At 35.0% G+C, this 18,254-nt stretch overlaps 1 protein-coding gene across 1 annotated transcript in view; it reads left to right on the forward strand.

Annotated features, from left to right (window-relative positions):
• STIM2 (stromal interaction molecule 2) overlaps window positions 1-18,254 on the forward strand; it is a 150,499-nt gene that overhangs the window by 54,421 nt on the left and 77,824 nt on the right.

Consider the following 18,254-nt stretch of genomic DNA (forward strand, 5'->3'; position numbering starts at 1 on the left):
TCAGCTGCAAACTCTGCTAGGCAGGACTACCTCCCATGACCTCTGTTCCTTTAGTCTCTCTCTCCACTTGGCCTCTCCTCATTCAGGAGTCTAGCTCAAGCTTCCTTACAGCATGGCAGCTGGTTTCCTGGTGGCAGTGTTCGAAGAAAGCAAGTTTCCATGTGAAAGTGCTTATCATGTCCCTGCTTGCCAGTGCCTGTTGATGTCAGATTGGCTTAAAGCAAGTTATTTGGCCAAGCTCAGAGTCTGTGTGAGAGGATTATACAAGGGAATGAGTGCCAGGAGATGTGGTTTACTGGGGGCACCAGTGTAATCTGCTGTACCCACTGTGCAGATAAACAATGCTTTATTTCTCAAGCATTCTCATCTTACCCCTGGTCTGGTGTCCCTCTTAGTTTTCTTCATAGAATTTGTTTGCTTTTCTTTTCTTTCTTTCTTTTTTTTTTTTTTTCTTTGAGAATAGAAGAGGGGTTTATTAGATTATGCTGCCATAGACAACAGTGGGCCACACAGACAAGAGGTGCCTGTGTGAGCCTAGAAGTTGTTTTCTTTATTTGACTATGGTCTCATTTTAACCAGATTCCTTCATCATTTCTCATGTCTCTTCAACTTCTTTGTTGTATTTGTCACTGTTGAGATGCTTCCCTTTTAGTTTATATGGTACAAATTATATTATTTTCTACATTATTGTCTAATGTTGTGTGATGGTGACATCTTCCCATCACATTGTTATCTAATCATGTTGTTATGTAACAGTAACATTCTCTGAAGATCAGTTTTTGACCTGCTGTGTAAAACATTTACCTTGAGAACATTCATCCATTTTTAGGTTACTCTGGATTCCTCCATCTCTAAGCCAATCCAGATTCTGACCTACGTATGCTGCTTTCTGCCTGACATCTTTTGAGACCTCTTACTTTTGTTTTCAACTTAGTTTATCTAAAACAAAATCACACTTTTCTTTGAAATCCCTCACTCTTCATAGCACTTGTGGACCTACTTCTCTTCAATTTTTAAAAATTAAAAAAAAACTTCTGAATCAGGAGTTGGCAGACTTTTTCTGTAAAGGGCCAAGTTATGGGATGAAGTATGTCCCCCCTCCCCCCGCAAACATATTTTGAAATCTTAACTCCCAGTACCTTAGAAAGTGACTTTATTTGGAAATAGTTATTTCAGATGTGGTTATTTAAGATGAGCATATACTGGAGTAGTGTGTGTCCTTAATCCAACATGACTGGTGTCCTTATAAGGGAGGACAACACCATGTGGGAAGACAGAGACAGGGGAATGGAAGATCATGTGGCAGTGGAGGCAGAGTTTGGAGTTATGCAGCTACAAGTCAAGAAATGACAAGGATTGCTAGTGACATGAGAAGCCAAGAGAAAGGCATGGACCTTATTCTTTCCTAGAGCCTTTGAGAAGGCATGGCCCTACTGATACATGATTTCAGACTTACAGCCTCCAGAACTGTGAAAGAGTAAATTTCTGTTGTTTTAAGCCATTCAGTTTTTGGTACTTTGTTACAGCAGCCTTAGGAAACGAACAGGCCAGCTAGTAAATATTTTGGATTTTTGTGGGCCATATGGTCTCTGTTGCGTCTACCCAGCTCTCCCACCGAGGTGTCAAGCAGCCATAGATAGTCGGTGAACTGACGGGCATGCTGTGTTCCAATAAAACTTGTTTGCAGAAAGAATGACGTCAGACTGTATAGTTCATCAACCCCTGCTATAAATAAAATTTTGTGTACTTAAAGTTTATTCCTTTTTCTTCTTTTTCACTTATCTCTTCTAGTTATTTGATTGCTCTATTTTAATGTAGGTATTTACTATCTTATGCCTAGATTATTACCTATAAATTTTTTCCTCTCTAATCTATCATGCATATTACTTGCAGAGTGTTTTTCTCTAGCTAAAAACTTAACAATGATTTTCTTAGTACTTATTTGATTAGATATTAACTCTTTAATCTTTTTTTTTTAACATTTTTTATTGATTTATAATCATTTTACAATGTTGTGTCAAATTCCAGTGTCCAGCACAATTTTTCAGTCATTCATGGACATATACACACTCATTGTCACATTTTTTTCTCTCTGAGTTATCATAACATTTTGTGTATATTTCCCTGTGCTATACAGTGTAATCTTGTTTATCTATTCTACAATTTTGAAATCCCAGTCTATCCCTTCCCACTCTCCACCCCCCTGGCAACCACAAGTCTGTATTCTCTGTCTGTGAGTCTATTTCTGTCCTGTATTTACGCTTTGTTTTTGTTTGTTTGTTTGTTTGTTTTTGTTTTTTAGATTCCACATATAAGCGATCTCATACGGTATTTTTCTTTCTTTTTCTGGCTTACTTCACTTAGAATGACATTCTCCAGGAGCATCCATGTTGCTGCAAATGGCATTATGTTGTCGGTTTTTATGGCTGAGTAGTATTCCATTGTATAAATATACCACATCTTCTTTATCCAGTCACCTGTTGATGGACATTTAGGCTGTTTCCATGTTTTGGCTATTGTAAATAGTGCTGCTATGAACATTGGGGTGCAGGTGTCATCCTGAAGTAAATTTCCTTCTGGATACAAGCCCAGGAGTGGGATTCCTGGGTCATATGGTAAGTCTATTCCTAGTCTTTTGAGGAATCTCCACACTGTTTTCCATAGTGGCTGCACCAAACTGCATTTCCATCAGCAGTGTAGGAGGGTTCCCCTTTCTCCACAGCCTCTCCAGCATTTGTCATTTGTGGATTTTTGAATGACGGCCATTCTGACTGGTGTGAGGTGATACCTCATTGTAGTTTTGATTTGCATTTCTCTGATAATTAGTGATATTGAGCATTTTTTCATGTGCTTTTTGATCATTTGTATGTCTTCCTTGGAGAATTGCTTGTTTAGGTCTTCTGCCCATTTTTGGATTGGGTTGTTTATTTTTTTCTCATTGAGTCGTATGAGCTGCTTATACATTCTGGAGATCAAGCCTTTGTTGGTTTCACTTGCAAAAATTTTCTCCCATTCCGTAGGTTTTCTTCTTGTTTTATTTCTGGTTTCCTTTGCTGTGCAGAAGCTTGTAAGTTTCATTAGGTCCCATTTGTTTATTCTTGCTTTTATTTCTTCTAGGAGAAAATTTTTGAAATGTATGTCAGATAATGTTTTGCCTATGTTTTCCTCTAGGAGGTTTATTGTATCTTGTCTTATGTTTAAGTCTTTAATCCATTTTGAGTTGATTTTTGTATATGGTGTAAGGGAGTGTTCTAGCTTCATTGTTTTACATGCTGCTGTCCAGTTTTCCCAACACCATTTGCTGAAGAGACTGTCTTTATTCCATTGTATATTCTTGCCTCCTTTGTCGAAGATGAGTTGACCAAAAGTTTGTGGGTTCATTTCTGGGCTGTCTATTCTGTTCCATTGGTCTATATTGTCTGTTTTGGTACCAATACCATGCTGTCTTGATGAATGTAGCTCTATAGTATTGTCTGAAGTCTGGGAGAGTTATTCCTCCAGCTGCTTTCTTTCTCTTCAGTAATGCTTTGGCAATTCTAGGTCTTTGATGGTTCCATATAAATTTTATTATGATTTGTTCTAGTTCTGTGAAATATGTCCTGGGTAATTGGATAGGGATTGCATTAAATCTGTAGATTGCCTTGGGCAGTGTGAACATTTTAACAATATTGATTCTTCCAATCCAAGAGCATGGAATATCTTTCCATTTTTTAAAGTCTTCTTTAATTTCCTTCATCAATGGTTTATAGTTTTCTGTGTATAATACTTTAACCTCCTTGGTTAGATTTATTCCCAAATATTTTATTACTTTGGGTGCTATTTTAAAGGGGATTGTTTCTTTACTTTCTTTTTCTGTTGATTTATCGTTAGTGTAAAGAAATGCAACTGATTTTTGAACGTTAATTTTGTAAACTGCTACCTTGCTGAATTCTTCAATCAGCTCTAGTAGCTTTTGTGTGGACCTTTAGGGTTTTCTATATATAGTAACATGTCGTCAGCATATAATGACACTTTTACCTCTTCTTTTCCAATTTGGATCCCTTTTATTTCTTTCTCTTGCCTGACTGCTGTGGCTAGGACTTCCAGGACTATGTTGAATAGGAGTGGTGATAGTGGGCATCCTTGTCCCAGATTTTAGTGGGAAGCTTTTGAGTTTTTCACCATTGAGTACTATGCTGGCTGTAGGTTTGTCATAAATAGCTTTTATTATGTTGAGATATGTTCCCTCTATACCCACTTTGGCGAGAGTTTTTATCATAAATGGGTGTTGAATTTTATCAAATGCTTTTTCTGCATCGATTGAGATGATCATGTGGTTTTTGTCCTTTCTCTTGTTGATGTGATGTATTACATTGATTGATTTGCGTATGTTGAACCAGCCTTGTGTCCCTGGGATGAACCCCACTTGGTCATGATGTATAATCTTTTTTATGTGTTGTTGGATTCTATTTGCTAAAATTTTGGTGAGGATTTTGGCGTCTATGTTCATCAGTGATATTGGCCTGTAATTCTCTTTTTTTGTAGTGTCTTTGCCTGGTTTTGGTATCAGGGTGATGGTGGCTTCATAGAATGAGTTTGGGAGTATTCCCTCCTTTTCAGTCGTCTGGAAGAGTTTGAGAAGGACTGGTATGAGTTCTTCTTTGTATGTTTGGTAGAATTCCCTGGTGAAGCCGTCCGGTCCTGGACTTTTATTTGTAGGGAGGTTTTTAATTGCTATTTCTATTTCCTTTCTAGTGATCGGATTGTTCAAGTGTTCAGATTCTTCTTGATTCAGTCTTGGTGGACAGTTTGTTTCCAGAAACTTGTCCATCTCCTCTAGGTTATCCAGTTTGGTTCCATATAGTTTTTCATAATATTCTTGTATGATATTCTGTATTTCTATTTTGTTTGTTGTAATTTCTCCATTTTCCTTTCTTATTTTGCTAATTTGTGCTCTCTCTTTTTTCTTCTTTGTGAGTTTGGCCAGAGGTTTGTCGATTTTATTTACTTTTTCAAAAAACCAGCTTTTGGTTTGGTTGATTTTTTTCTATGGTCTTGTTAATCTCTATTGTATTTAATTCCTCTCTGATCTTTATTATTTCCTTCCTTCTGCTACTTTTTGGGGCTTTTTGTTCTTCTTTTTCTAATTCATTCAGGTGGTGGGTTAAATTGTTTATTTGAGATTGTTCTTCTTTTTTGAGGAAGGCCTATATCGCTATAAACTTCCCTCTTAGCACTGCCTTTGCTGTGTCCTATACGTTTTTAATATCTCTGTATCAGCTGATTTTTATTTGCTGAAGTAATCTCTTCTCGTTGTGGTTTAATCATTTTGATTAGAGCATGATTCCATTAATACCAGAATCACAGCCTTCAGTTTAAAATAGTCAAGTGTATTTCTTTCACTTAAGAACTGCAGATGACAGGGTAGTCCTGTTTTATGTTATTTCCAACTTAGAAAGTATTTGAAGTATGTAAATGTATTCTATTGGTCATAAAGTAGAGTAGGTAAAGTGAAATTGATGGATTACCAGGAGTTTTACTTACTGGAAAATAACATAAGGTAGTTGTCATTTATTGAGAGTCATTTTATTATATTGGGTAATTCATCTTCTCAACATTATCACCATTCCGTCTCTCTCTTCCTGTACAAACACACACACACACACAGAGTAAAATCATTTTAGTAGTACTACTCTGTACTTTATTTATTTTTGAGGGGGAGGTAATTTGTTTTATTCATTCACTCATTCATTCAATTTTAATGGAGGCCCTGGGGATTGAACCGAGGACCTCGTGCATGCTAATAAGCACTGCTTTACCACTGAGCTATACTTCCCACCATACTCTGGATTATTAGTGATTAACTGTTCTTTCTAATCCTCCCAAGATTGTCTAAATCGTTTATTTAGTTGCCAATATAGTTGGTTAAGAATTTGAATATCAAATATTCTAACATAAATTCTATTTACTCCACACATTATTACTATCCACATAAATTATGGAATAAATAGAATTTTATGTTCATATATTTGGTACTTTTTGTAAAGAAATTATTCTCTAGACTAAATAGATTTCATAAAATCATTTTTTTACATTTTCTTGATCATTTACAGTATTAGTTTTATCAAACTCCATGTCAACTCTGAGAGTGTATAGTGTTTAATAGATGAGTGCCCTGTGCAGTTTCATAATTGTATTCATCAGTTAAATTGGAAATAACTTTTAACATTAAATCTTATGGTACTGTGAGGAAAGAATATAATTTTAAGTTGTTACACTGATGATGCAGAGTTTTCCTTTGATTTGGTATTACTTGAAGAACTAATCATTACTTAGCATTGTTTTAGATTAAGAAATATATTAATTCTGAGGGATTCTTTTGGGGGGAAGAGAGGTGGGGCTGGGAGGGCATATATGGTTAGTTTGAAGAGTATTAGTATTATAAAATGGAAAGACTGGTGTGCACTTTCAGCTTTCAAAGCTGGAATAGTTTTAGATAGTCTCATTTTAGAAGTTATGAATTTATTAAGATTGGTTAATTTTGAGCCTAGAATAAGGCTAGATTCTTTATATTTAAAATCTACATAATAAAGTTAATTTTACTATTAATTAATATATCGAGTTGTAAATATTACTACTCTGGGGTGTTCTCTGACACCAACCAATTCTTCAGTTTCTAACACCAACTACATTTCCAAGAATTCAATCCAATTCTGAGACTGTCTTCCTGGAGATAGTATCAGATCCCACAAGTTAAAGGGCTCAGCCTTATAATACTGCCCTCACTTCAGATGCCAGTCACAAGTTTCCAATTGTGTTTACAAACTTCTGACTGGCTATAAATCTGGGGTTCCCATGACAACTTCTTTGGATTTGAAAATTTGCTGTATGCATATCTGAAAAAAACAAAAACATTAATTCAAAGATACATGCAGTGTTCGTAGCAACATTATTTACAATTGTGAAGATATGGAAGGAACCTAAGTGTCCATCAACAAATGAATAGATAAAGAAAATGTGGCATATACATACAGTGGAATACCACTCAACCATAAGAAAGAATGAAATTTTGCCATTTGCAGCAACTGGATGGACTTGGACAGTAGTATGCTAAGTGAAATAAGTCAGACAGAGAAAGACATGTACTTTATGATATGATATTATGATATGATACTTTGATATATTATATGTGGAATCTAAAAAATAAAACAAACTTGTGAATATAACAAAAAAGAAGCAGACTCACAGAACAAACTAGTGGTTACCCATGGGGAGAGGGAAAGAAGAGAGGGGCTGTAAGGTTAGAGGATTAAGAGGTACAAACTATTACATATAAAATAAGCTACAAAAATACTGTGTACAATATGAGGAATATAGACAATATCTTATAACAACTATAAATGGAGTATAACCTTTAAGAATTGTGAATCACTATATTATACTTCTGTAGCTTATATATTACTGTGCCTCAACTATACTTCAATTTAAAAAAATTTTCTGGAATGGCTCACAGAATTCAGGAAAACACTTTACTTATGTTTACTGGTTTATTAAAAAGGATACAACTCTGAAACAGCTAAATGGAAGAGATATATAGGTCAGGGTGTGGTAGGAGGGGCACATAGCTTCTGTGTCCTCTCTGGGCATGCTCTCCCAGCATCTCCCACACCTCGATATGTTCACCAATCTGGAAGCTCTCCAGAGAATCTCAAAATTCAAGAGTTTTTATAGAGCTCAGTTTTCCCATAGATCAAGTGGGTGGGACTGAAATTTCCGGTTCTCTACCGCTTTGTGGTGACCAGCCCCACCTAGAGGCTATCTAGGGGCCCCACCTTAGTCATCTCATAAGCAGGAACCCAGATGTGATCAAAGGGGCAAAAGACAGTCCATCACCAAGGAAATTCCAAGAGTTTTAAGACCTCTGTGCCAATAAAGACCAAATATATTTCTTATTTTATCACAATTACAAAAATACCTTCAATGATGGCCATTCTGACTGGTGTGAGGTGATAACTCATTGTAGTTTTGATTTGCATTTCTCTGATAATTAACAATATTGAGCATTTTTTCATGTGCCTATTGGCCATTTGTATGTCTTCTTTGGAGAATTACTATTTTAGGTCTTCTGCCTATTTTTGGATTGGGTTGTTTGTTTTTTTATTATTAAGTTGTATGAGTTGTTTATGTATCCTGGAAGTTAAGCCCTTGTCAGTCTCATCATTTGCAAATATTTTGTCCCATCCTATAGGTTGTCTTTTTGTTTTGCTTATGATTTTCTTTGCTGTGCAAAAGCTTGTAAGTTTAATTAGGTCCCATTTGTTTATATTTGGCTTTTATTTCTCTTGCTTGGGTAGACTGCCCTAGGAGAACATTGTTTAAGATGTATGTCAGAAAATGTTTTGCCTGTTTTCTTCTAGAAGGTTTATAGTGTCTTGTCTTATGTTTAAGTCTTTAAGCCATTTTGAGTTTCTTTTTGTGTATGGTATGAGGGAGTGTTCTAACTTCATTGATTTACATACAGCTGTCCAGTTTTCCCAACACCGCTTGCTAAAGACATTGTATTTACTCCATTGCATATTCTTGCTTCTTTTGTTGAAGATTAATTGACCATAAGTCTGTGGGTTTATTTCTGGGCTCTGTGTTCTGTTCCGTTGATTGATGTGTCTGTTTTTGTATGAATACCATGCTGTTTTGATTACTATAGCTCTGTAGTATTGTCTAAAGTCTGGGAGTGTTATTCCTCTAGCATCATTCTTTTTCTTCAGTAATGCTTTGGCAATTCTGGATCTTTTGTGATTCCATATAAATTTTAGTATGATTTCTTCTAGTTCTGTGAAGAACTAGAAAATTTGCTGGATACATATCTGAAAAAAACCAAAATCTGTAGATTAAATCTGTAGATTGCTTTGGGTAGTATGGCCATTTTAACAATATTAATTCTTCCAATCCAAGAACATGGGATATCTTTCCATTTCTTTAAGTCATCTTTAATTTCCTTAATCATTATTTTGTAGTTCTCCACATATTAAGTCTTTCACATCCTTGGTCAGATTTATTCCTAAGTATTTTATTTTTTTGGCTGCAGTTTTAAAAAGGATTGTTTCTTTGTATCCCTTTTCTGATATTTTATCGCTAATGTAAAGAAATGTAACTGTTTTCCCTATGTTAATCTTGTATTCTGCTACCTCATTCTTTTATGAGCTCTAGTAGTTTTTATGTGGAACCTTTTCTACATAAAGTATCGTGTCATCTGCATATAATGACAGTTTTACCTCTTCTCTTCCCATTTAGATCCCTTTTCTTGTTCAAGTCTAATTGCTGTGGCTAGGACTTCCAATACTGTGTTGTATAGAAGTGGTGAGAGTGGGCATCCTTGTCTTATTCCAGATTTTTGTGGGAAGGCTTTCAGCCTCTCACTGTTGAGTATTATGCTGGCTGTAGGTTTGTCATAAATGGCTCTTATGTTGAGATATATTCCCTGTATACCCATTTAGGTTAAGAGTTTTTTCATAAATGGGTGTAGAATTTTTTCAGATGCTTTTTCTTCATCTGTTGAGATGATCATGTGAATTTTTTCTTTTCTCTTGTTGATATGATGTATCATGTTGATTGATTTGTGGATGTTGAACTATCCTTATGTCCCTGGGATGAACCCAACTTGATCTTAATGTATGCTCTTTTTTATGTGTTGTTGCATTCTCTTCACTATTATTTTGTTGAGGATTTTTTACATCTATGTTCATCAATGATACTGGCCTGTAATTTTCTTTTTTCGAAGTGTCTTTGTCTGGTTTTGGTTTCAGGGTGATGGTGGCTTCATAGATTGAATTTGATAGTATTCTCTTCTCTTCAGTCTTTTGGAAGGATTTGAAAAGGATGAGGGTCTGTGTATATTTGGTAGAATTCTCCAGTGAAGCCGTCTGGTCCTAGACTTCCATTTGCACGGAGGTTTTTTATTGCAGATTCTGTTTCACTTCTAGTGATCAGTCTGTTCAAATTATCTATTTCTTGATTCAATTTTGGTGGACTGTATGTTTCTAGAACTTGTCCATATCTAGACAAGATAGTTCTAGATTGTCCAGTTTGTTGCCATATAGTTGTTCAGAGTATTCTCTTGTGATTTTTTTGTATTTCTGTGGTGTTGGTTGTAATTTCTCCATTTTCATTTCTGTTTTGTTTATTTGTGTTCATTCTCTCTTTTCTTCTCAGCGAGCCTGGCCAGAGGTTTGTCAATTTTGTTTACTCTTACAAGGAACCAACTCTTGGCTTGATTGATTTTTTTCTGTTTTTTAAAAATCTCTATTTTATTTATTTTCTCCCTGTTTTTTATTATTTCTTTCCTTCTGCTGACTTTAGGTTTTGTTTGTTATTCTTTTTCTGATTCTTTTAGATAGTAAATTAAGTTGTTTGTTTGCAATTGTTCTTGTTTTTTGAAGAAGGCTTATATCTATGAACTTCTCTCTTAAGACTGCTTTTGTTGCATCCCATAAATTTTATGTGGTTGTGTTTAATGCTGGAAAGGGTGTGGAGAGAAGGGAACCCTCTTACACTGTTGGTGGGAATGTAGTTTGGTGTAGCCATTATGGAAAACAGTGTGGAGATTTCCTCACAAAACTAAAAATAGACTAATCTTATGGTCTAGCAATCCCACTCCTGGGCATATATCCAGAGGGAACTCTAACTTGAAAAGACACATTCACCCTAGTGTTCATAGCAGCACATATACAATAGCCAAGACATGGAAACAGCCCAAATGTCCATTGACAGATGACTAGATAAAGAAGCTGTGGTATATTTATACAGTGGAATACTACTCAGTCATTAAAAAGAACAAAATAATGCCATTTGCAGCAACATGGATGGACCTGGAGACCATCATTCTAAGTGAAGTAAACCAGAAAGAGAAAGAAAAATACCATATGATACCACTCATATGTAAAATCTGAAAAAAAAAAAAAAAAAAAAAAGAGGACACTAGTGAACTCATCTACAAAACAGAAATAGACTCACAGACATAGTAAACAGTCTTATGGTTACCAGGGGAAAGGGAGTGGGAAGGGATAAATTTGGAAGTTTGAGACTTGCAAATGATAACTACTATATATAAAAATAGATAAAAAACAAATTTCTTCTGTATAGCACAGGGAACTATATTCTATATCTTGAAATAACTTTTAAAATGAAAAATAATATGAAAACGAATATATGTACATATATGCATGACTGGGACATTGTACTGTGCACCAGAAATAGACACACTGTAACTGACTATACTTCAATCAAAAAAACCAAAAAAAACGAACTTATGGTTACCAGGGGAGAAAGGGGATGGCAAGGGATAAATTGGGAGTTCAAGATTTGCAGATACTAACTAGTATATATGAAATAAATAAACAGTAAGTTTCTTCTGTATAGCACAGGGAACTATATTCAATATCTTGTAGTAACCTGTAATGAAAAAGAATATGAAAAAGAATATACATATGTATATGTATGATTCAAACATTATGCTGTACACTAGAAATTGACACAGCGTTGTAAACTGACTATACTATAATAAAAAAGTGACACCAATTTAAAAAAGTACCTTCATGGAAAAGATCTGTTCAAATTGTGTATAATATATAGACAGAGAGGTATTAAGTAAGCTTATGCAGATATTTGACAGCCTATTTGAATGCATTTCATTGCATAATAGTTCCTAGAATTACAAGTTATTTTAATCTTTTTACCCTATCATCAAATGTTAAATGCGCAAATGTGTGAAGTGTTACCATTATCACTGTGCCAAACAAAGCAAGCATGCATGGCTGGATAATTTATACTTCAGTGCAGTTCTTATTGAGTCTTTTAAATTTCAGGGGAATTCCAAATATTTTGTAATAAAAGTTAGAATAGAAACTTTATGTTAAAAGGTAAAACTTATGTTAAAAGAAGTTGGAATTCTGTCAGTGTGATAGGTGAACTTGAATGTTTAAAAACAGAAGATAGTATATTTCTCTCTGTAGTTCTGGCATTAGTATTTAAAGCAAGTATAGTATGCTTCTCTATCTTATTAATACCTGGAAGAATCTATAAGTCCGTTATCCAGTATAGTAACTAGTAGCTACATTTGTCTATTGAGCACTTAGAATTGGGGTGTGTTATATGTGTAAAATTACTTCAAATTTTGAAGATTTATATAAATGTAAAATATCTGAACTTTAAAATTTTGACTATATGTTGGAAATAATAATATCATGGACATACTGGGTTACATGGAATATAATATAAAATTAATTTCACTTGTTTCTCTTTACTTTTTAATGTGACTTCTAGAAAATTTCAAATCACATGTAGATCGCAGTTCATTTCTATTGGACAGGACTAATCTTAGAGACTATGGTATATTATAGGCTTTAAAAATAGGTTATTAATTCTGCAGCTCTTGGACTAGTTTGATGCCTTCAGTTCATTATAGCTACATCTTGATTTGCATTTCTTGTTAAAGTGTCTCTTATAAATACGTAAATAATAGTACTGTTACGAGTCTCTAGTAGCCATCATTAGGAAACTTCACGAGTTTAATAGGAAACCTTCATTAAAAATTTAAAATACTTAATTTCTTGTAATTTTTAATTGAGATACTGCTTTTTTAATTTAGAAAAATATTTAGCATTTTGAAAATGCTGGTTTAAAACTTACTTTTTTTCTCTTTAGTCCTCTGTTTTTGGTCATATGAAAGCATTTATTTTTCTAATTTATTCATTCATTTAATATTGAGCTAATATTTGAGGCTCTATTTTATGTAAGATACTCGAATAGATCTTGGAATGTATCAGGAACAAAACAGACAAAGTCTCATATAAATCTTAAAGCCATTAGGCTAACATTCTGTTGGGGCTTGTGGGAAGGCAGACTAAACAAAAAACTAAGCAGAGAAGGGGGATCAGGACAGGCAGATAAGGGATGGTTGTAATTTTAAATAGGATGGTCATGGCAGGCCTCATCAAGAAGGTAACACTTAAAGTGTATACTGTATGTAGCACTTAGACAAGAGAAAAAATATTTGACAATTTTCCAATGCTAGTCTAAAATTGAAATTGGAGGACTAGAGGTGTTTTAGATTAGGAACAGGATGTAAAGGTTTTGCATTCTAGGTCATTGTCTTCTGGTCCAAGATCAAAAAGATTAGTTGTCAATATATGCTGAATTTGTGACCTGTTTAGATTAACTGTAATGACTCAAGTTTTCATGTTCTGTTAGTATTGAAGATATTTTGGAAAGTATAGATACTGATTAGCGAATAATTTAAATAAGAATATTGAAAGGTTTTGTTGCCCTGAGCACAGCAGTAGGAGGCAGTGAGAATTGATATTGTTATTGCATACTTTGTGACTGGAAATTTTATTATAGTTTCTGGTGTATATGAACTTTGTTTTCTGGTTTTACTTTTCCCCTTTTTTCTTTTAAATTAAACATTTTTTTCTTCCCCTTTTCTACTTTTTCTTGCCTTTTATCCATTCTTCCCTTTTATTGATGTCATTTGGAATAGTTTTAATGTTTTTATTCTTAGCAATTGGTTTGATACATGTAACTGACTTTAAGACCAACTTATGTGAAAAATCTGGTTGTACCGTGTTTTCAGCTTTTCTTGTATTAGCTATTCTGCCTGAAAAACACCTTTGTCATCATTTGTCTATACACCTCTCAGAGAACTTAGTTTTAACCACACAGATGTATCTGTATCGGAAACAAGAAGAAGCACTGAAGAAAGTAGGCAAAAGGAGAGTTAGAAAAAAATAGCAGAAAATACATTTGAAAATAGGATCTCTGAGTTTTGAATTATATAGAGTACTGTTTCAAAAGGAATAATTATGTGTATTCTTTACTGAAGTTTCCTAAGTTAAAATTTATGCTTATGTTTTAGTTATCTATTGCTGTGTAACAGATTCTTCCAAACATAGTGATCATCCCCAAACGTAAGCCACTCATGGTTTTATCGTCTCACAGTTTCCATGGGTTAGAAATCCAGGTGCAGCTTAGCTGGGTCTTCTGGCTCTAGACCTTTTACAAGGCTGCAGTCAAGATGTCAGCCTGATTTGGGGAGGATCCACTGCAAGACCTCCTCATATAGCTGTTGGTGCCACAGGTTTTCACTGGTTATTGACTGGAGATACCAGTTTGCTGCCACGTGGCTCTCTCTATGGAGCAGTGGGCTTCTGTCAGTGAGTGAGAGGGAGCTGAGGGCGAGGGTTGATGGAGGGGGGAGAAAGACAAAAGCCAACAACGTGGAAATCAAAGTCTTTTTGTAACCTCATCTTGGAAGTGACGTTCCATCACTTTTGTGTCATTCTGTTTGTTAGAAGTGGGCCACTAGGTGCAGCTGATGCTCTAGGAGAGGCAGTTACACAAGAGCATGAATAAGAGGAGGTGGGGACCATTATGGGCTATTTTAGAGGCTGCTTACTGTGATTTGTTTCTATGCTTTGCTAGCTAGAGATACTTGATGGGAAATTCTCAAGCCGTAGAATTATAAAGTATAAAAACAGTAAAGTTATATAACTTTCTTCAAAAGGCTTCATTTTGGAAGTGACCCACAATAAGACTTTTCATGTTTATCTTTGTAATAGGATATGTCTAACATTTTAAAGCATGTTAAGTTTGATTAAAATGATCTATTGCATAGTGCTTTTACGTGCACAAATGTACCAGTGCAACTTACTTGGCTGAAGGGTCACTTGGCATTCACTTTAAAGAACAAGCAGGGCAGAGGTAAGGTGAAGAAAGTAGGTGCTAAAGAATCCTTGCTGTTAAATTATAATTACTGAGATATTTTCCTGTATACTGAAAATTTCATAGTTTCATACTTCAGTTAATAACATGATGCCATAAAAACAGGCTTTAATTCTTTCTGGAAATTAATAGCAATAAGTGTAAAACTAGAATAGCAAAGAATGCAAATAGTTATTCCATAGAAAAAAGGGTTAGATGGCCAAAACTGAGAATGATGGATTAATTTAGTATTGTTCCTCTGGGACTTCTCAAATTTACATTTTTGGATTTATATACTAAAATAAAAACACAGTTATTTAGCATTTACTATTCCACACTGTAAGCACTTTACATGCACCATGGTATGGACTCCTTGTAGCAAATTTATGAGCCCCCCAAAATACCGTAATTATCTTATTTGCAAATAAGGAGCTAGGCTTAGGGAGGTTAGGCAGTGTGCCCAAGGTTGCCACTTTATTAATGATGGAATAGACTTGAACCCATGTTCTTGATTTCTAGTCTGTGTTGCTTTTCTATTTTAATGTATATCATTAATCTCCATCATTATGCCCTCCCTGACACAATCTATAAAAATAGCTGTATATAAGTATTATGTGTACATAAAAATGTTTTTACTCTATATACATGCATGCCATTATACCAGTTGTGTCTTTTTAAAGTGACCACGAAAATATACATTAAAAGTGAGATAAAATTCAATGTAAATGGAAATTTCTCCACCTTACTTTTTCCAATTCAGTTGGACTAGATTGTCTGGGCAACCGAATATGGAGACCACTGTAGTAATGAATTATAAAGCAAGGTCTGTTTTCATTCACATAGGCTTCACTCCATTTTTATGAGAACTGTGAGACTTTTTCAAAAAAGCAAGTTCCAGAGACACTGATAATGTTAATATTTATTCTTCCCTACTTTCTGCTGTTCCCTGGATACAGTTCTCTTAACTATGTAGCAGATCAGTTACTGATACTCTTACGGTGATCACTCTGGTTTTCATGACTGAAATTAGCTATGATACTGTGATTCTTGTAAGAAATGGTATTGTAAGAATGGAGCAAAGGTCACACTCACTTATACTAATTTAGAAAAAAAGTCAGGGAATAACTGAGGCAGAAACTTTAGGAACATTTTGATAAGAGAAGAAATGATTAAAATCTACATTTTATTTCTTCCTTTGAAAAATATCTTTTTCTGTAACTTTGCCTATGATTTTTTATTTTAGCTGCAAATTCCATTGATTTTTAAATTTAATTTTTATTTGGAATGTGTCAAATTATTTATCTGTAGAGCTTGCAGAAGTAATGGCTTTTAATAAAGGAGCCTGTGGAAGAAACACCCTTCTCTTATCTAGGAGGAAGTCATCTCTTGGGATGTGTGCATAGTATTTTGATATACTACAACACATCAAATTCTGTTAAGCACGAATATCTGTCACTTTGCTTACCTCTTCTCTGTTCACTTGTTCTTAACGGCAGCTTGAGCTATTCAAAATAATACGGAGGCTGTATATGAGTTTTGGAAGCAAGGCAGAGAAAAGGTAGGGGCACTCTTCTACTTTTGCATTTAGCTTACAGAATGAGGGAAGAAAGGCAGTGAACCCACAGGACAGAGTGGATCACTGCAGCCAAATCTTTGGGCCTCAAGGGAGAGAAGTTGATGAAAAAGAAGTTGTTCTGTTTGAAAGATTGCTCTGAGGATTAAATTAAAGTATGCTCCTGGGACAAGGAGCAACTTGTTAGAAATGCGAATTCTCAGCCTTACTGAATCAGAAACTTTGGGGTAGGACCCAGAAGTCTGTGTTTTAGCAAGTCCTTCCATGATTCTGATGCCCAGTTTGAACTTTAATAAATTTACTGTTGTTTTTGCACTGTACTTTTGTAACAGTTTTTATAATCTTAGGCACTATATTTGGCTACTGTGATGTCTTGCAGAAGACATGATTTCCTGTCCCTGGACTTCGTGGTTTCACTTTGGCCTAAGTTCCACCTTAAAAATTTCTTAGTATGTTCTACAGGAAGTCATGGACGTGCAATTACTATAAAGCAGGGCTGTGTGTATATTTTTCTGGGGAGAGGATTCTTTGCTTTTGTTAAAAGATGGTTCTGTAGACTAGAAAGGTTAAGAACCACTGTATAAATTATTGAGACAGATTTTAAGAAAATTTCATTTTATAGCTATATAAATGTAACTAGAATATTTGTTAAGTTCTAAATTTTCTAACCTTCTTCCGCATTTATTTAGTCGTGTACTTGGGCTCTTATGTCTTGCCTTGACAATTATAGTACCAAGTTACTGGACCTCCTCCTCTATCTTACTTTTCCAGTTCACTTACCAGCTGCTGCTGTTATCTTTCTCTTTATGATATTTGATAAGAACTAATTCTCCCAGAGTGTTTTAATTCATGTATCTCCTTCTCTTTGAAAGCAACCACCATAGAAACCAGAAGACCTTATCTTTTCTTACCATCCAGACTGTCTCACCTCTACCCCTTGAATCTCTGATTTATTATAATGGGTTCTGTCTTCCTGATGCTTCCTTAGTCACAGGACATTTGAAAAACACCATTGGTGCTATACAGTTCAGTTACAGCTGGACTAAATAGGTATTTGTTGTAGGAACTTAAATACCACAACAGTATCTCTGGAAAGATGGTTTCAAATGGCAAATAAATGCTCTTAAATCAGCCAGTTTATAAACTGAATGAATGATCTATGGTATGAGATCTGTCTGTAAAGAGCCAAAAACTGCTGAAGTTATTTTATGGCCTTGAAACATTCAACCCAGGACTTCTTGCCTCTTTCTGGGAGTTACCATAACCCTTGCTACAACTGGTAAATATTTTAGCCCCTTCCTCCAAATTATTTTGCTTCCCTTAGTCATGGCATCCGATAATTATACTTTCATTTAAAAAATTGTTTCCCATTCCTGTTCCATTAATTTTTAATTCACCTTAACAAGAGTTTCATGTTGAATACTGTTACAGACTGGAAGGGGGCAGAGGAGCGGGAGGGCACATCACGGCCTGCATCTGTACTCCTTCAGTTCCAGTCTGACCGTACTGCCAGTCCTGCTCCTCTCCTCCCCCTCCTTTCCTGGACATTTGCAGGATCACAGCATGGCATTGCCTTTATGTAGTTTTTATTTTTTGAGAGTTTAGCACACTTCACATATTGTCTCATATTCTAAAAAAATCTGAGTTCAGATGGGTACAGAATCTGTTTATTCCCATTTCACAAATGAATTAAATAAAACTGTACCTTTACTGTAACATTAACTCTATCTGCCCTATATTATTATTATAGATAGGATGACCATGTAATTCATCATCCAAACTGGAATACTAGTGAAAGAGGGTGCTGTTAGTAACTACACCAGCACAACAGGTGTAAATGAGGAGTGTCCCAGGCAAATGGGGCTGTACCTTTACCTTGCTATGTCTTATCACAGTCTGCTTTCTATTGTACGGCTCACCTTTGTCTGTGTTTTGCTACTTTGCTAAG

This window comes from Camelus ferus, chromosome 2 (assembly GCF_009834535.1).
Source record: "Camelus ferus isolate YT-003-E chromosome 2, BCGSAC_Cfer_1.0, whole genome shotgun sequence".
Classification (NCBI taxonomy): Eukaryota; Metazoa; Chordata; class Mammalia; order Artiodactyla; family Camelidae; genus Camelus; species Camelus ferus.